Source organism: Rhodnius prolixus, unplaced genomic scaffold (assembly GCF_049639745.1).
Source record: "Rhodnius prolixus isolate KJV_2025 unplaced genomic scaffold, Rpr scaffold_1, whole genome shotgun sequence".
In the NCBI taxonomy this organism is placed as follows: Eukaryota; Metazoa; Arthropoda; class Insecta; order Hemiptera; family Reduviidae; genus Rhodnius; species Rhodnius prolixus.
Window position 1 is genome coordinate 62,141,799 of NW_027411581.1, and position 21,216 is coordinate 62,163,014.

Below are 21,216 nucleotides of genomic sequence, written 5' to 3' on the forward strand. Positions count from 1 at the left end.
AAGGTTAAATTTTGGAGGTTTTGCAACTACTTCAAATTTCAAACATCTATATCTCTCTTCCTTTTGTACGGATTTTAATGAATTCAATACCAAAATATAAAGAACAGTATTCTCTATAACTTGTACAAATGGCATTGTTTTAGTGATAATACTTTAAGAGAAATTGAAGGTTAAATTTTGGAGGGTTTGGAACTACTTCAAATTTAAAACCTCTATATCTCTCTTCCTATTGATTTCATTTTAATGAATTCTGTACCAAAATGTATAGAATAGTATTCTCTATAACTGATATACGAGTAAATGGATTGTTTTTATGATAGTAGTTAAAGAGAAATAGAAGGTTAAATTTTGGAGGTTTTGCAACTACTTCAAATTTCAAACATCTATATCTCTCTTCCTTTTGTACGGATTTTAATGAATTCAATACCAAAATATAAAGAACAGTATTCTCTATAACTTGTACAAATGGCATTGTTTTAGTGATAATACTTTAAGAGGAATTGAAGGTTAAATTTTGGAGGGTTTGGAACTACTTCAAATTTAAAACCACTATATCTCTCTTCCTATTGTACGGATTTTAATGAATTCTTTACCAAAATGTAGAGAATGGTATTCTCTATAACTTGTACTAATGGCATTATATTAGTGATAATACTTTAAGAGAAATTGAAGGTTAAATTTTGGTAGTTTTGCAACTACCTCAAATTTCATACCTCTATATCTCTCTTCCATTTGATTAGATTTTAATGAATTCTATACCAAAATGTATAGAATAGTATTCTCTATAACTGATATACGAGTAAATGGATTGTTTTTATGATAGTAGTTAAAGAGAAATAGAAGGTTAAATTTTGGAGGTTTTGCAACTACTTCAAATTTCAAACATCTATATCTCTCTTCCTTTTGTACGGATTTTAATGAATTCAATACCAAAATATAAAGAACAGTATTCTCTATAACTTGTACAAATGGCATTGTTTTAGTGATAATACTTTAAGAGAAATTGAAGGTTAAATTTTGGAGGGTTTGGAACTACTTCAAATTTAAAACCTCTATATCTCTCTTCCTATTGATTTCATTTTAATGAATTCTATACCAAAATGTATAGAATAGTATTCTCTATAACTGATATAAATGGTATTGTTTTTATGATAGTAGTTAAAGAGATATAGATAGTTTAATTTTGGTGGTTTTGCAACTTCCTCAAATTTCAAACCACTATATCTCTCTTCCTGTTGATTTCATTTTAATGAATTCTTTACCAAAATGTAGAGAACAGTATTCTCTATAACTTGTACAAATGGCATTGTTTTAGTGATAATACTTTAAGAGAAATTGAAGGTTAAATTTTGGAGGGTTTGGAACTACTTCAAATTTAAAACCACTATATCTCTCTTCCTATTGTACGGATTTTAATGAATTCTTTACCAAAATGTAGAGAATGGTATTCTCTATAACTTGTACTAATGGCATTGTATTAGTGATAATACTTTAAGAGAAATTGAAGGTTAAATTTTGGTAGTTTTGCAACTACCTCAAATTTCATACCTCTATATCTCTCTTCCATTTGATTAGATTTTAATGAATTCTATACCAAAATGTATAGAATAGTATTCTCTATAACTGATATACGAGTAAATGGATTGTTTTTATGATAGTAGTTAAAGAGAAATAGAAGGTTAAATTTTGGAGGTTTTGCAACTACTTCAAATTTCAAACATCTATATCTCTCTTCCTTTTGTACGGATTTTAATGAATTCAATACCAAAATATAAAGAACAGTATTCTCTATAACTTGTACAAATGGCATTGTTTTAGTGATAATACTTTAAGAGAAATTGAAGGTTAAATTTTGGAGGGTTTGGAACTACTTCAAATTTAAAACCTCTATATCTCTCTTCCTATTGATTTCATTTTAATGAATTCTATACCAAAATGTATAGAATAGTATTCTCTATAACTGATATAAATGGTATTGTTTTTATGATAGTAGTTAAAGAGATATAGATAGTTTAATTTTGGTGGTTTTGCAACTTCCTCAAATTTCAAACCACTATATCTCTCTTCCTGTTGATTTCATTTTAATGAATTCTTTACCAAAATGTAGAGAACAGTATTCTCTATAACTTGTACAAATGGCATTGTTTTAGTGATAATACTTTAAGAGAAATTGAAGGTTAAATTTTGGAGGGTTTGGAACTACTTCAAATTTAAAACCTCTATATCTCTCTTCCTATTGATTTCATTTTAATGAATTCTATACCAAAATGTATAGAATAGTATTCTCTATAACTGATATAAATGGTATTGTTTTTATGATAGTAGTTAAAGAGATATAGATAGTTTAATTTTGGTGGTTTTGCAACTACCTCAAATTTCATACCTCTATATCTCTCTTCCATTTGATTAGATTTTAATGAATTCTATTCCAAAATGTAGAGAATAGTATTCTCTATAACTGATATAAATGGTATTGTTTTTATGATAGTAGTTAAAGAGAGGGGAGGGATTAGCTATGTGGTTAGCGTGCTCGATTCCCACGCGGAGGTCCCGGGTTCGAATCCAGCAGCTGACCCTTAGATTTTCTCTTCCTAGGAGCTTCTTACAGCTCACTGTCCGGTGATGGACAGTGTTGTCTGTAACGAGAGAACACTGTCCGGAGGCCGGCAGTGCACTGGAAAAAGCTCCGGGCGCTAATAACCTCAGCTGTTGAAGCGCCAAAAAAAAAAAAAAAAAAGTAGTTAAAGAGATATAGATAGTTTAATTTTGGTGGTTTTGCAACTTCCTCAAATTTCAAACCACTATATCTCTCTTCCTGTTGATTTCATTTTAATGAATTCTTTACCAAAATGTAGAGAACAGTATTCTCTATAACTTGTACAAATGGCATTGTTTTAGTGATAATACTTTAAGAGAAATTGAAGGTTAAATTTTGGAGGGTTTGGAACTACTTCAAATTTAAAACCACTATATCTCTCTTCCTATTGTACGGATTTTAATGAATTCTTTACCAAGTTATAGAGAATGGTATTCTCTATAACTTGTACTAATGGCATTGTATTAGTGATAATACTTTAAGAGAAATTGAAGGTTAAATTTTGGTAGTTTTGCAACTACCTCAAATTTCATACCTCTATATCTCTCTTCCATTTGATTAGATTTTAATGAATTCTATACCAAAATGTATAGAATAGTATTCTCTATAACTGATATACGAGTAAATGGATTGTTTTTATGATAGTAGTTAAAGAGATATAGATAGTTTAATTTTGGTGGTTTTGCAACTACCTCAAATTTCAAACCACTATATCTCTCTTCCTATTGTACGGATTTTAATGAATTCTTTACCAAAATGTAGAGAATGGTATTCTCTATAACTTGTACTAATGGCATTATATTAGTGATAATACTTTAAGAGAAATTGAAGGTTAAATTTTGGTAGTTTTGCAACTACCTCAAATTTCATACCTCTATATCTCTCTTCCATTTGATTAGATTTTAATGAATTCTATACCAAAATGTAGAGAATAGTATTCTCTATAACTGATATAAATGGTATTGTTTTTATGATAGTAGTTAAAGAGATATAGATAGTTTAATTTTGGTGGTTTTGCAACTACCTCAAATTTCAAACCACTATATCTCTCTTCCTATTGTACGGATTTTAATGAATTCTTTACCAAAATGTAAAGAATGGTATTCTCTATAATTGTACTAATGGCATTGTATTAGTGATAATACTTTAAGAGAAATTGAAGGTTAAAATTTGGTAGTTTTGCAACTACCTCAAATTTCATACCTCTATATCTCTCTTCCATTTGATTAGATTTTAATGAATTCTATACCAAAATGTAGAGAATAGTATTCTCTATAACTGATATAGTTCGCATTTTTTTACTGATAATAGTTGAAGAGAAATAGAAGGTTAAATTTTGGATGTTTGGCATCTACTTTAAATTTCAAACCTTTACATCTGTTTTCTCATTGATCAAATTTTAATGATTCTTTTTCAGGAATACAATAATTTTATAAAACTTTTCTCTTTAATTTGTGATTTGTAGTTTTATTATTATAGATTTATAATCTAAGTTAAATAGTGTGCTACTTGAACAAAAATATAAAAATAGCCAGCTTTAGGTTGTGTAACATCTAATAAATGGCTTTTTCGCCACCCAATAATCAGGTGGCTTTCCAAATCTCACTTTACCTTTGACCTTTTTGGTTTTTTTTTTTTTTTTTAATTCATGCTTTGATGCCCACAGTGGGAGAGGTCTTTTTTTAAAACGGAAATAACTTTCTCCTCAGACAGTCTTCTAATCTGTACAGGAAGACCAAACTTTTGGCAACCAATTCTCATTTGGTTGCTCCCTAAACAGTCCTGCACAAAACTTAAATTATCCTCGATGGACCTAACTGTTATAAATTATGTACAGTGTAAAACATACCCGTTTAATCTTTTTTCCGGACTTGTGGTGAATCTAAATCTTTAAACTTCTTATTTACGATGATCATACGTAGATCTATCGTGAGGTATTTGAATAATTTTCTATGTAAATTTGATTTGGGGAAGTTTGGGGAATGAAATGATGAACGGCTTCATTCTGAATTATCTTGAGCGATTTTACAATTTTTATTTTATTCAAATGAATAAGTTTGTGGCCTTGAAAATGGCAATAATGGGGGAAAAAATCATGCTAATATTTCCCATCAGATTTCTTTTCCAATTCAATTTTATAATGGACATAGCAAAAAAAAAAAAATGGAATTGATGAATAATGGATTCAAATAATTGCTGGAAAGGTATGGTCATGTCCGTGATATGTGGTACAATTCTACTCATTATTTCTCTGCGCAAATGTTGATACTGTTATTATGATGGCAGCTTTGTTTGAATTCAGCTTAGAACAGATGTGTTTGAATTTTCAATGAATGTAGTTACCATTTCCCCAATAATGTTTTCGTGATGCTATCGAATGATAGTGGTTTCAATTCTAGCGTTCGAAGACCATTTATCTTTATCTTTTTTTTTTTTTTAATTACATATGTAAAAAATAATAATTAGAATAATAATAATATAACGTATTGGATTCCCACACGGAGGCCCCGGGTTCGAATCCTGCTGCAGACCCTTAGATTTTCTCTTGCTAGGAGCTTCTTACAGCTCACTGTCCGGTGATGGACCGTGTTGTCTGTAACGAGAGAGCACTGTCCGGAAGCCGGTAGTGCACTGAAAAAAGCTTCCAATTACCTCAGATGAGGACGCGCCTTAAACCATTAAAAATAATAATAATAAAAATAATAATAAGAATAAGAATAATAAAAAATAATAAGAATAAGAACAGTAATAATAATAATAATAATAATAGATTAGACCAGGGAAGGGATTAGCTATGTGGTTAGCATGCTGGACTCCCACGCGGAGGTCCCGGGTTCGAATCCAGCAGCTGACCCTTAGATTTTCTCTTCCTAGGAGCTTCTTACAGCTCACTGTCCGGTGATGGACAGTGTTGTCTGTAACGAGAGAACACTGTCCGGAGGCCGGCAGTGCACTGAAAAAAGCTCCGGGCGCTAATAACCTCAGCTGTTGATGCGCCAAAAAAAAAAAAAAAAAAAAAAAAAAAAAAAAAAAAAAAAAAATAGATTAGACCCTTAGATTTTCTCTTACTAGGAGCTTCTTACAGCTCACTGTCCGGTGATGGACAGTGTTGTCTGTAACGAGAGAGCACTGTCCGGAAGCCGGCAGTGCACTGAAAAAAACTTCCAATTACCTCAGATGAGGACGCGCCTTAAACCATTAAAAAAAATAATATTAAAAATAATAATAAGAATAAGAATAATAAAAAATAATAAGAATAAAAACAGTAATAATAATAATAATAATAATAATAGATTAGACCCTTAGATTTTCTCTTACTAAGAGCTTCTTACAGCTCACTGTCCGGTGATGGACAGTGTTGTCTGTAACGAGAGAACACTGTCCGGAGGCCGGCAGTGCACTGGGAAAAGCTCCGGGCGCTAATAACCTCAGCTGTTGATGCGCCAAAAATAAAAAAATAAAAAAAAATAATAATAATAATATTCCAGTAAATTTAGTAAATTTAGTGGGTTCCAGAAAGCTGTAGAGATCTCAAATTTTCTGAAGAACAGTTTTATTTATTGAACCTGCACTGAAGCAAAGTAAGATTTAATAAATGCTCAGTTTAACTGTTATTAAATTACTCAGTAGTTGCCACGATAGCCGAGCCGTTAAGAGACTAGACCCGCATTGCTTAGATGTATTGTTGGTTTAGTAGGTTCGATTCCCGGTCTCTTGGCTTTGCATTTTATTTAATTGTTAATATGAGAACTTTATAGAAAAGTAAGTTAGGCGGTTATAGGCAAACATATATATGATTGGGAATTTGAAAACAGGACCTAATAGGAGAGACTGCCTGCAGCGAGAAAGGCCAGTGGAATCCCTTTGATCAACTGTACTCCTGGTATATTGTGCCAACATCATAGAGATACTCATTAGATGGGCTCTGAGATTGAAAAGAACATCCACCCGGAAACTGTATGGAATTAGAGGCTAGAAAAATCTGTATCAGGGAAATCTAGTTATTAGCATACCCACATCTGACTTTTAACATTTCGTTCAGTTTTTAAGTTAATTAGTCAGTAACAGTCTGTTTGTTTGTTTGTTTGTTGACCCCTTTCTGTTTGTGCCACAATCACTGTTTGTTCTGATACACTATGACATCACAGCGAAGCCGCTGAAGAAGGTACACATCCTGCCAAAGTGTTTGAATAAACCTGTTTGAAAACAAAAACAAAACTTTGCTGCAATTACTCTCTTACTGTAATTCTCAAGTTGTGAGCTTAAATATTTTCATTAAGCACAGAATACTGGAAAAATATTTGATTCTTATTGACGTGGAATTGGGGGAAGAAAAACATACCAAAAAAATTACACTGAAATAACCGCGGTAGCCGAGCGGTTATAGGCTAGACCCGCAATGCTAAGATGTATTGTTGGTTTAGTGGATTCGATTCTCTCGGTCTAGGCCTTGAATTTTATTTAATGTTTAATATGAGAAATTTATAGTAAGTATGTTTGCTAGTCGGCTCCATCCACAACACCTAATTGGTAGTTGGATGTAAAGCCCGTTTTTAACAAATGGCAATTACTTTACTGTCTTTACTTTATTAAGTTGCTTGGGTTTTTCTAACGTTTAAACGAGAATGGACCGATTGAGAGTCTTGGGAAATAAAACTATTTAAAAAATAAAATATGGCTCCATTGTATTTTATATGAAATTGAGGTCGTTCTCTTTTCCCCCTCCCCGTGTAAGGATTATCTGATCGATAAATACTAATTTACTAAAAACATGTTCTAACATGATCATACTGTACCACTTTCTCTTCTATCTCAGAATAGATAAGATAGGCTAATAAACTGTTGTGTATCGATTTTATCTATATTACTTTTAATAATTTATAAAATTGATCAACTCAATCAATTTTGTTTTTTCTCTTATCACCCCTCTGCCACCCCTAGCTCTCATTTATCTCCACTTTCTCAGAGCCCTAGCTCCACCATATTGATTGAAGCAAGCGATGGGCCTGGTTGGTTCTGGAATATTAAACTGGCTGTGATCGTCTCGTACAAGGAAAACCTACTGCTGCTTTCATATAACGCGCTGACACGGAGCATGCGTACAAAGTCCCCTTTTTCCCAAATAGAAAAGTCCCTATCCTTTTTTTTTTTGTCTGTTATTACTTTGTCACACACTCGCTTTCCTTCGCTGATATTTACCGTCCTACTTCATTCTATTTACCTTCCCGATTTAGTTTTATTGGCATTTTGATGACGACTTTTATCAAAGTAAGAAATACTATATAAGTTGATAGTTTTATTGAGTGTTTATTTATTTTATGTGAAACAGAACTTTATTGCTATTTCAAAATCGTAAAAATTGTGTTTAAATTAGTACTTCCCAGCAGCCGACCGTGCGCGGTACCTTGGAATGTACCTAGACAAGAGACTTACCTGGAACCCATATATGAGACTTAAACGTACCGAACTAAACAAACGATACAAACTTCTAGCCAGACTATTCGACAAACGCTCAAAACTCTCACTACAGAACAAACGACGACTCTAAACAGGCTCTTCTCACACCAATATGGACTTACGGACTCGAACTTTACGGAACAGCTAAAAAAATCCAACATCAATAGACTATGCAAACACTCCAATCCAAAATACTCCACCGCATAGTAGACGCTCCCATTCTATGTTAGCAACCACACAATCCATACAGATCTCCAAATTCCACTCATCTCCGAACTTGCCAAAATCTGATATAAAAATTTTCATCAAAAAACTCTCATTTCATCCCAACCCTTTAGCTGCAAAACTTGTCGTCTTCAACTACGGCTACCCTCCAATGCTCGGAAGACGGCTGAGGCGCCGTTGGCCCCGTGACCAACTGGGTGACTAATGGCGGCCATCACTGGATGACCGTCATTCATATACACTTGTCGCATTTACCTATTGTACCCTGTAGGTACAGGTGTAAATTACATTAAAAAGATAAATAAATAAATTAGTACTTCTTATTCGTTTCTAACTTTCAATTTAGAAAAATTCCATGTTTTACCAATTAACCAGTCTTTTTTTTCTTTGCTAATGGAAAATTCAGTAATGGCCAGCCATCGGAAAATGTATTCTCTTGCAAAATGTTCTTTGAATTGCTCTTATGTCTGAGGAAGGAGAAGAATAAAATGGAAGGTTAATGATTTAGGATCGAATTAGGGACTGTAAATATTAAGGGAAGTTGCGTTGCATTTCTAGTCATCAATACCTTCTCTTTCTTAAAGTGTAAGAGAATGAGAATAAAAAATGGATCAATGTTTTCTCTTAGTTTTTCTCACAGCCCAAGAAATGAAGTCGAAGAGTTCTGAGCTTGGAGAGCCGAAGCTTTTCTCATATAATTTAAAATTTCCTAAAATAAATGTACACAAAAAATTAAGCCCAATACTATTATTTTCTGTCTGCATTAGAGATAGATAGAGGAAATAGACTTACAAGATGATGGGCGGAAATAAATTGAAATATTCATTCTTTGGGAAAAGATGCCTGATGCTGCATTATTTCCAGATGGTTAGCAATGTATCTCTTGTTATTGTATTTCTATCCAGGTATACAATAACTGACCGCTCGGTTTTTTATATTTCTGGTAGACAGCTCCATCAATACATCAAAAGACCCGTCAAAATAATACTTAAAAAAAAAACTACCATTCAACATTTTGATTGATGTAAATGGTCTTCACTTTCTTGCAAACTTAACAAGAAAAACATCGTCAACGATTTTATTGTATCTGTATTATATATTATATTTAATGCTCGCCTATATGATTGCTTATCAACGTTTCCGCTTTTTTGTACCTTTAGTTTCCTTCGTCATGTGCGGCGTGAGTTAACTTCTTCTTAGAGATGTCCTCTTATGTTCCTGACTAAAGCCGTCTGCAGGATGGATTCCCAATTCATTCCTCTTCTTAGGAAGAAATTGATCTTAAGAGATAAACAATAATCTATCTCTTAATCAATCTGAAATCAATCTTATTTATCAATTTCGCTGTCATCAATCAGTGGGAGTGTTTCTTCTCCTCTCAGATCTCATCTAGAGTTTATCCCATCTCAATAATCATGAAAACTGAGTAAAGATGTGTTTAAAGCAATACACTAGTATTCCTAGTTAGACTGTTCTCGTTGAGAAAGACTCGGTTGTCTCGAACGTCAGAGAAACGAGTTCTTATCACTGGCATGGCCGCCGTTGAACACTTTTGGATATTAAATCTCTGAGAGGAATCTCCAAAATTTTGAGTATCTTGTTCCCAGTAATTGATTCTTATTCCTTTCTTTCTAGTTCTAGTTCTTTGAAATCTGTGAACCTAGTAGTAGTTAAAGAGTAGTGGTGGGTAGTTGGTCTTCAAGATTGCTTTTATTCTTACTTCTCCTGGCTTCCTGCACAAATTCTTCTTCTTGCATCTTTTGAATTAATTTATATACTTCAGTAAAACAATATAGCAAACCCTTGCTTCGAATGGAACAGAAGAAACTGAAAAATAGTGAACCCTAATTCTTGTTACTTTCATTAAGAGATTGTGAAAATCTCAGCTATCGCAGAACAGAAAGAAAATAGATTTATGATTTTTACTCTGGAGTATGAGAGACAGGATTAGCTGAGAGACTCCCAAGCTTTGATCCCAGGTTCGAGTACAAATACCTGCTCTTACAAGGGAGCAGTATAGCGTTTTGCGGCGAGATGTTTATGAGGAGAATAGCTACCCAATTCACTTCCGCTGGATGCCAAGTTGTTATTTAGACTCCGAAAAGCCATCCAATCAGAATTGACCATGTTTCATGAGTTACACAAAATAGCTGTATTTCCAGAAATACTGAGTACTTATTGTATCTCCTTAACAAAAACTTACAGTTTTAAAAGTTAAGTATAAGGGTTGATTAAACGCTAAAAGGTACACAAATCAGCAGTTCCCAACATTTCATTAATACTTCATTGATATAATTTAAGTAATTTTACTGCATTAACTTTTCCTTCACATTTTTTAGAATTTATTAGATGTCACAGACCCTTATGCTGGCCATTTTCGTCTACAAAATATTTACTCAAGTAGCACACCATTTAACTTAGATTGACTGTAATATCTATTTATCTATAATAATCAAACTATTAATCACAGGTGAAAAAGAAAACGTTATAAAAAATATAAAAAAAATAAGAGGCTAAAAAATTCATAAACTTTTTTTACATCAATGATTTTATGCATTTATTTTTATTTTTAAATAAAAATCATTGGTTTAAGTTCATTCTTCGATTAAAGTAATTGTTATTTTATGTTGTAGTCAAACGTTTGTAATAATAAGTAATAAATAATCTGGCTTTATCGCAAATAATATAGTTTTCTTCAATTACATTCTCAATCTAGGTGTTCTTCCCACAATGTTATATATATGTAATATAAAATAAAGAAAATAAAGATATGCATATTTTTAGGACAGCTAATTATTCCAGTATTTTACCATAAGTAAAATTAGGGGGACTAAATTAAATTACAATTGAGAAATGAGTAAATATTGTTGAATAATCTACTTGTTATTAAATGTATGTTATTTGTGCTCACGAATATTTCGGTAAGACGAATTTAAGACTGAAATATTGTTTTGAATCCTCCGTGATTGAAATTTAAAAAGTGGCCGACTCTAACTTTGTTTTTTTCTACTTTAACATGCATGTATATGTGACTACTCAGAATAATTCATCACTCATTTTATCATAATTATAATAAAAAAATATTATGAATGAACTGGCCAGCATAAGGGTCTGTGACATCTAATAAATTCTAAAAAATGTGAAGGAAAAGTTAATGCAGTAAAATTACTTAAATTATATCAATGAAGTATTAATGAAATGTTGGGAACTGCTGATTTGTGTACCTTTTGGCGTTTAATCAACCCTTATACTTAACTTTTAAAACTGTAAGTTTTTGTTAAGGAGATTTTTGTACCTTTTGGATAGATTTTCCTTTTTGTCTATTTGCAAAGTTACGTCTGCTTTACAGATTTTTTAAAATTTGGAATAAGCTATTCTATCATTATAACCTGATAAGGTGTTAAATCGGAACCGTAACTACCACTGGAGAGATCTTTTTAAAGAATGATTATAGTTGCGGTCCCCAAACCATCCTCAATAACCATTTTTTTGAGAAAGCGTTTTGAATAAAATAGGAAGGTATTTGTACGTAAATAGCAAAATTAAACTGCGATTTCAGTACTTCCTTTTAAGAGGAGCAAGAAAAATAAACTGCGATTACAGTACTTCTCCCTAAAAGGCAAAGATTTTGAATCGAACGACAATTCATTCATAATGTAAATAGGTTCACCCATTGATAATTTTAACGATTGCAGTACTTCCTCTTAGTAGGTGTAAGAGCATGATAGCACATCACAGCCACGTAGAGGAGCTTTAATTACTGCTTCGTGCTAAATTAAAACTGTCCGGTAGGACAGTTGTATAAGGGTTGACCATCAAAAACTGCACGAAAAAGCGTAACGTTGAAAAACACCCAACTTTGACAATTTTTTTCTCTTTTTCTATAAAAGATAAAATTCCCATATTTTCTTTAAATCTTACTCTAAACCCTCCTTTATAACTGTAATTTTTTTGCAACCACCCAGATCTAATAGGTTTCGAGAAAAAAGTTGCCGAAAATGAGCAAAAACGGCTTTTTCAAAAAATGTTCTTGTTCTTGTTGTTGTTCTTGTTGTTGTTGTTGTTACCTTTTTTGTAAACAACGTAGCGCCTAAACGCGAGAACCGATTTTCATGAATGAGGTGTCATTCGATTCGGAATTTTATGTAGATGTGCCTTTTGGGGGTCTCGATGCTGTACATCGAATGGGAGAGGAGTTAGCCCCCTTTATGTAAGGCCCCCTCCAAAATTATTATTACTAATTACTCTGTAAATCTTGGCCCGATTTTGATAAAATTTGGTAGGGTGATAGGGTAAGGGCTCCCCTACGTAACATTAAAGCGACGATCAGCTCTTACACTTTTTAAGGGGAAGTATAGCAATCGTTGCAAATTATCGACACGTGATCCGATTTTCATGAATGAAGTGTCATTCGAATCGAAATTTTGTACAGATTTGCACTTTAAAAGTCTCGACGCCGAGCCTCATAAGGAGGGGAGTTCGCCCCACCCAAATAAGACCCTTTCTAAAACTATTATTACCAATATTTCTATAACGCTTAGTCCGATTTTGATAAAATTCAGCCCGAATAAGTGGTTAAAGCTCCTCTACGTGGCTGTGAAGTGCCATCTTGCTCTTACACCTACTAAGAGGAAGTACTGCAATCGTTTAAATTATCAATGAGTGAACCGATTTAAATCAATGAATTGTCGTTCGATTAAAAAATCTTTCCTCTTTGCCTTTTAGGGAGAAGTACTGCAATCGTAGTTTATTTTTCTTACTCCTCTTAAAAGGAAGTACTGAAATCGCAGTTTAATTTTGCTATTTACGCACAAATACCTTCCTACGTTATTCAAAACGCTTTTTCAAAAAAATTGTTATTGAGGATGGTTTGGGGGAACGCAACTATAATCTTTCTATAAAAAGATCTCTCCAGTGGTAGTTACGGTTCCGACTTAACACCTTATCAGATTATAATGATAGAATTGCTTATTCCAAATTTTAAAAAAATCTGTAAAGAAGATATGTAACTTTCTAAAATAGACAAAAAGGAAAATCTATCCAAAAGGTACAAAAATCTCCTTAACAAAAACTTACAGTTTAAAATGTTAAGTATAAGGGTTGATTAAACGCCAAAAGGTACACAAATCAGCGAGTACCCAACATTTCATTAATACTTCATTAATAGTCAAGTAATTCTACTGCATTAATTTTCATTAATAAGTTATTTTTTAGAATTTATTAGATGTCACAGACCCTTATGCTGGCCACTTCATTTATAATATTTTTTTGTTATAATTATGATAAATCACATATATACGTACATGCATGTTAAAGTAGAAAAAGACAAAGTTAGAGCAGGCTACTGTCTTGAATTCGTCTTACCGAAATATTCGTGAGCACAATTAACACACAGTTATAACAAGTAGATTATTCAACAACAATTATTCATTTCTCAATTGTAATTTAATTTAGTCCCCCTAATTTTACTTATGGTAAAATACTGGAATAATTAGCTGTCCTAAAAATATGCATATCTTATTTACTTTATATTACATATATACAACATTGTGGTATGAATACCTAGATTGAGAATGTAATTGAAGAAAACTATATTATTTGCGCTAAAGCCAGATAATTATTACCTATTATTATAAACGTTTGGACTACTACATAAAATAACAATTACTTTAATCGAAGAATGAACTTAAACCGACGATTTTTATTTAAAAATAAAAATAAATAAATAAAATAAAATAAAATCATTGGTGTAAGTTTTTTATAAAAAAAAAGTTTTGAATTTTTTAGCCTCATAATTTTTTTTCTTTTTAACCTGTAATTAATAGTTTGATTATTATAAATAACTAGATATTACAGTCAATCTACAGTGCTACTTGAACATATATTTTGTAGACGAAAATGGCCAGCATAAGGGTCTGTGACATCTAATAAATTCTAAAAAATAACTTATTAATGAAAATTAATGCAGTAGAATTACTTGACTATTAATGAAGTATTAATGAAATGTTGGGTACTCGCTGATTTGTGTACCTTTTGGCGTTTAATCAACCCTTATACTTAACATTTTAAACTGTAAGTTTTTGTTAAGGAGATTTTATCAAAATCGGACTAAGCGTTATAGAAATATTGGTAATAATAGATTTAGAAAGGGCTTTACTTGGGTGGGGCAAACTCCCCTCCTTATAAGGCACAGCGTCGAGACTTTTAAAGTACAAATCTGTACAAAATTTCGATTCGAATGACACTTCATTCATGAAAATCGGTTCACGCCTCGATAATTTGAAATGATTGCTATACTTCCTCTTAACAAGTGTAAGAGCAGATCGTCGCTTTAATGTTAGGTAGGGGAGCCCTAACCCTATCATCCTACCAAATTTTATCAAAATCGGGCCAAGATTTACAGAGTAATTAGTAATAATAATTTTGGAGGGGGCCTTACATAAAGGGGGCTAACTCCTCTCCCATTCGATGTACAGGGCCGAGACCCCCAAAAGGCACATCTACATAAAATTCCGAATCGAATGACACCTCATTCATGAAAATCGGTTCACGCGTTTAGGCGCTACGTTGTTTACAAAAAAGGTAACAAGAACAACAACAACAACAAGAAGAAGAAGAAGAAGAACAAGAACAAGAACATTTTTTGAAAAAGCCGTTTTTGCTCATTTTCGGCAACTTTTTTCTCGAAACCTATTAGATCTGGGTGGTTGCAAAAAAATTACAGTTATAAAGGAGGATTTGCCCTATATTATAAAGAAAATTTGGGAATTTTATCTTTTATAGAAAAATAGAAAAAAATTGTCAAAGTTGGGTGTTTTTCAACGTTACACTTTTTCGTGCAGTTTTTGATGGTCAACCCTTATACAACTGTCCTACCGGACAGTTTTAATTAATTGAAATATATCGTACAAAAATTAAACGACCCATTTTTATCAATTATTATTAATTTTTTTAATATAAGGTTCTACACGATAAACTTTAGAATGAAGAATGGCGGGCGTTTTTATGTTTTTGTCTTCATAAAAATGGCCACCACCACCCCCTCCACTTCTTACACAGTTTCTGTTTATTGGGCGATATTAGAGAGAATATTAAAATGGCTGACACACAATTTGTTGGGCTAAAATTATTAATGAATTTATTGGTCCTTTGCTTTCATTATTAATTTTTTTTTCAGCAATTATTGGCCTGCTGTTGTCTCCTAATTGCTTTCTTCTCTTCTTTTTTTTAACTTCCTGTAACAGTACTAGGTGAAAGAAGGTGTTTACGCGAACAGCTGTTTTAATGTGAATTTTCACCGGAAATAACTTTTTTTTTGAGTTCCTGTAAGTGCCCCAAAAAATTACAAATTGGTCTATGAATTAAGTATCCCAGCGTCACTCAAAAAATAGCAGAAATATGATATTCCGCTTAGATTTCATCAGGAAAAGCTTAAGTAGATCAACCGGAAGTCCCACTACCGTAAGTGGATGAGTAGACTTCCTTAAGATGTGCCGCCATTTTTGGAAGAGAACAAATGAAGTTTTTGTGCTAGGAAGGTTATATTTGTTGCCAAAAATTTGGAATTTTCTCACTGGTTTATTGTTTAATTTTCAGAGCTTTCTGTGAAAATAGCTCTTATGAGTTTCAGGAAAACTTGTAAATAGTCTTAGATTACACAGTCTTAGATTACATAATCTTAGATTACATAGTCTTAGATTACACAGTCTTAGATTACATAATCTTAGATTACATAGTCTTAGATTACATAGCCTTAGATTACATAGTCTTAGATTACATAGTCTTAGATTACATAGTCTTAGATTACATAGTCTTAGATTACATAGTCTTAGATTACATAGTCTTAGATTACATAGTCTTAGATTATTACGTAGTCTTAGATTACATAGTCTTAGATTACATAGTCTTAACTTTAATCAGTAGGCTAGAAATATTCTTTTTATTATATGTAGTTCTCGGCTGGTTTCCTTATAAGGTTACATTTCACCGTAGGTGTACTGTCTTCCAAGATGTATAATTTAGTAAGAATTTTTAAGACTTGGTTGTATAGATTGTTGAATAGCAAAAATCATAATGAACGGATACAACAGACTTTAATAATTTCCAAAGAAAAAGTGCATAGATTTTTGACTAAAACGATTTCTCTTGACAATGGGTAAAATGCATTTAAAAAAAAAAAAAAAAATCATCGAATTAACCACATAGTCAGTTCTGATTTGTTAAAGCCAGCCATGCGAAAAGTAATCGTAAACAATGGCTTTATATGGTTTTATAACTGAACAATATGCACAGCTTGCATTTTTTTTTTTTTTTTTTTTTCAATAAAATAATCAATAATCTGTAACTTTTCCATTTCCGCTTGTACTAATCAAATAAAGCCGAACACATTATGTAAGAAAAAACGAGTTTTTTGCTTTTTTTTTATTGCATTTTCTGATTTTTCATTAAATATCTAAAAAAATTGTTTAAAACATTTTAATAATAGAGATAATTTGCCAATAAAAAATTGGACCAATCAGAATGGCTGAATTGAAGGTGGGAAATATAGGCGTTTTTTTTTTTTGGAAGCCATGCTAGTTGTTAGTCCGGCCACGCCTACATCAAACAAGTCACGCCTATACCAATGAACAACCTATATAAAATGGTGGTCTATTTTTTTTGATTTGTTCATTCATGAATTTGCAGTTACTATTACTGTTTGCGCAAATTTTTAAACGTAATAAATTGTACTCTTTTTTTGGGTAATTCTCCATTGTTCAATGTTTTTCGTCTGTAAATTATGAGTATTTACAGACTAAAAACAAGTTTTGTTAGTGTAAAAAGTTGGTCTACAGAGAAAAAAAAAACAATTTAAATGATAAAAATATTACAATTGAAGATAAGATCGATTGTGATTGTTAGAAGTATTCTAGAATCATTCTTAAATACAAAATTAATTAGATAAAATAGAAATTCGGTTAAATCAGATTTTTAATCGAAAATCGCTATAATTTCTCTAATAATCGATAATAAATTTGATGTACTGAGATCTACAGTTTTCATTTAAATAATTTTTCTATTTAAAAAAAGAAAATTGGTGCAGTCCTGTTTGGGGAAAGAACATTACCTCTACAGTGTCATTTCGATTTTATTTAGGGTTTTACAATCTGGAAAATGTTTGTGAAAATTAATTTTTTTTTTCATTTGGAGTTGAAGAAAATGCGTAATTTATAACCATGAGAACTATGAAGCAGGAAGTCAGTGATATATGGGTGTAAAACCACCCAGATGTTTTTTTTTTTAATTTACAGCAAATAAGACTTCCTTTATTTCCGATCGTTTTTTTTTTTGTCCTTGAAATTTTAGCTAATAATTATACCTTGCACAGCTGCTAGACTAGTAATATGTGTGTGTAACATAATGATTGGGAATTTGATAACAGGACCTAATAGGAGAGACTGCCTGCAGCGAGAAAGGCCAGTGGAATCTCTTTGATCAACTGTACTCCTGGCATATTGTGCCAACATCATAGAGACACTCATTAGATGGGCTCTGAGATTGAAAAGAACATCCACCCGGAAACTGTATGGAATTAGAGGCTACAAAAATCTGTATCAGGGAAATCTAGTTATTAGCATACCCACATCTGACTTTTAACATTTCGTTCAGTTTTTAAGTTAATTAGTCAGTAACAGTCTGTTTGTTGACCCCTTTCTGTTTGTGCCACAATCACTGTTTGTTCTGATACACTAAGATGACAGCCCAGCGAAGCCGCTGAAAAAGGTACACATCCTGCCAAAGTGTTTAAATAAACCAGCTTGAAAACAAAAACAAAACTTTGCTGCAATTACTCTCTTACTGTAATTCTCAAGTTGTGAGCTTAAATATTTTCATTAAGCACAGAATACTAGAAAAATATTTGATTCTTATTGATGTGGAATTGGGGGAAGAAAAACATACCAAAAAAATTACACTGAAATAACCGCGGTAGCCGAGCGGTTATAGGCTAGACCCGCAAAGCTAAGATGTATTGTTGGTTTAGTGGGTTCGATTCCTCTGGTCTACGCCTTGGGATTTTATTTAATGGTTAATATGAGAAATTTATAGTAAAGAATGTTATGCGGTTATAGGCCAGACCCGCAATGCTAAGATGTATTGTTGGTTTAGTGGGTTCGATCCCCGGTATCTAAACCTTGGATTTTATTTAATGGTTAATATGAGAAATTTACAGTAAAGTATGTTAGGCGGTTATAGGCTAGACCCGCAAAGCTAAGATGTATTGTTGGTTTAGTGGGTTCGATTCCCCCGGTCTTAGCCTTGTATTTTATTTAATGGTTAATAAAAGAAATTTGCAGTAAAGTATGTTTGCTATTCGCCTCCGTCCACGACTACCAACTTTACTTTTTTTCCTTTTTTTTTTTTGTTACTGAAAATGAAAATTGAGCGGGAAACCTATTTCCTCCCACCTCAGAAGCTAGCTGCACTCTTCATGCCTAGTTTTTCTAAACATTTCCGTGATTATGTTGATGTGAGGAAGAGGTTACATGGATTGTATTACTTAGATCTCCAAACCTAGGATGCGTAAATTTGGGCTGATGTGTTTAGAAATCTCTTGGAATAATGTCGCGCAATCTGCATTGAGCATATAGTCCCTAGTAGCGAACACTTGACGACCATTCCGAGAGAAGCTCGGTGCCTTCTGCGGTCCTAAATTGGATCTAAAGTTTCTAAAATGGAGAGGCACTTACTTAGGGGCAAGCGTCTTACAATTTTTATTCCTCTAGATGATCGCTCGGTTCTTGGACCCGGACTTGTGCCTATGTCGATTAAATCTTATGCCTTCTTATTAGACAAAATTTCTCGTAAACCCTGTCAGATTACACTGCAGTCCTTGATTTTTGAGTAGTTTTCCACCTTTGGCAAACGGAAACCAGTGCAGACAATACGCTAAAGCGACTAGCAAACCACAGAGGACCACAAAAACGCAGTTGCATTTCTGCTTGAATTCAGCAGTTTAAGTAATTTTAAACAATAAAATTATCCCTTAAACGTGGCGGATGTTCTGATTCAAGCTCATCAATATTTATGCTTGTTCTTGTTTCTAATTAGCTGCTAGTAACGGAAGCCCTACGATTAATTACCCACCAATTAGTACCATTTAAAGGCTTCAGGAATTCTATCCTGCATTTGTATGTCCCAAATTACCTAGAGATAAGAGTCTCGATGAGCATAATTTATAAAGGAACTAAGTCAAGAAATAAGCATTTTTCTGAAACTAAGTATTTTTATCGGAAGCAGGAAGGACAAAATTAACTCATCATAGATTAATGAAATACAAAAAAAAAAAGTTTTCATCTTAAAAACAAAAGGGAAATTTTATTCATATTTTTATATCAAAACATTTATCTGTATTCTGTAGAAGTCTTTGTGGAGTGGGTGGGGAGAAAGAAGGCTGATCTCTTGTATCTCCCATTTCCCAAAAGAAAACCCCATTTCTAAAAGAGAATACCACATTGTAATCTAATCATTGGAAAAAGCAGAGAGGAGAACAGAAAAAAAAAAAATGAAATTTACTTTGACGTTTTTCCTGGACTTTTCCCAGCGTATTTCGTATTTTCCAAGTCTGTCAAGTTTATTGGACGCAAAGTAATACCTACTTAGGTACAAAGTAGGGCTTTTTTTTTCTTTTTTTTTAAAGCATCTCACGATGAGTGGCTGAGGAAGTCTAGAAATAAACAAAAACATTTTTGATTTAGTAAAAATGGTAGACAATTTTTTTTTATTTTAAGAAGAATTTTTGAAGATAACTTAATTCTTGACAAAGTTTACCTTCAATCTTATTGACTTCCTTGGGTAATTAACTAAGACTTCCGTGTTGAATTGAAGCGAATCATCCCGATGTTAGAAGTTTTAAAAAGGCCACCAAAAAGAGCAAGCAACACTCCAGACATCATCTTGGTCTATAGAACTGGACTTCCACTGATATACTTCGCTCGACTAGTACGTAAGCTTTAAAACCAGGAGTCGCCAAACTTTTTTGATCATGGACCCCTATATGATTTTTGGAAATCTCCATCGACCCCTATAAAAGTAATTTTCAGTTAATTATAAATTAAACTATCTATTTGGAATTAGGTACTGTGTTTTACAACGATGCTGCAACAAGCAAATATGGTATCTGATAAAAAAAATACGTGAAAATCACGAGTGGAGAAGGCACCCAGTGGTGTCACTCCAGTAACGTGACTGCTCTCACGATAAGAGTAGATCACGAGGCCATCTTCTCTTCAATCTCCTTAGAGGATTACTCTGGTAATGTGGAGAAAGATAGGTGTTCTATGAGAGGGTTAGGATGAGCTGCTGTAGAGTGGAATGAAATTTTAAGAAAACGAGTGTTAGCAAGATCTGTAAAGGAAAGGGATTTTAAAGGTCATTATTGATAGTGTGAGATTAGATACATAGAACGGAGCGTTAAGAAGTTTTCAAAGTATTTTTGGACTGTAATGTCTGGAGGCGTAGTGAGTTTTGGAACGCTTAGTCGATCCCCCATACTTCGATGGGCCGTATGGACCAAATAGGTTGCAGTAACAGTAGATATAAGAGTCTTTTGTTTTGTAGGTTGAGTTTCGAACGTTTGTCTCAAGTAGTCTTGCGAGAAGTTTTGTAACGTTGGTTAGTTTCTTGTCTTTTCCAGTCTAGTCTGGGGGATTCCATGTCAACCGTTTGGTCTAGGTACAGTCCAAGGTAGCGTACTTTGTCCACAGTTGGTACAGAAGTTTGGTACAAGATGTTGGGAGGCAGGATAAATTTTGATTTCGTAACGTTAGTTTAGATTCGCCATTTACTTTATTAAAGTAATTTTACATTGTGCAACAAATAGTTTTATGAAAAACATCTTAATGTTGAAATTTAAATACCTTAATATTTATTAAATAATAAGTAATTATAAATAAGACCCC

At 32.7% G+C, this 21,216-nt stretch overlaps 1 protein-coding gene across 8 annotated transcripts in view; it reads left to right on the forward strand.

The window, feature by feature from the left end:
• LOC141446048 (GTP-binding protein Di-Ras2) overlaps positions 1-21,216 on the forward strand; it is a 207,990-nt gene that overhangs the window by 102,810 nt on the left and 83,964 nt on the right. The gene's annotated exons all lie outside the window — the stretch shown is intronic.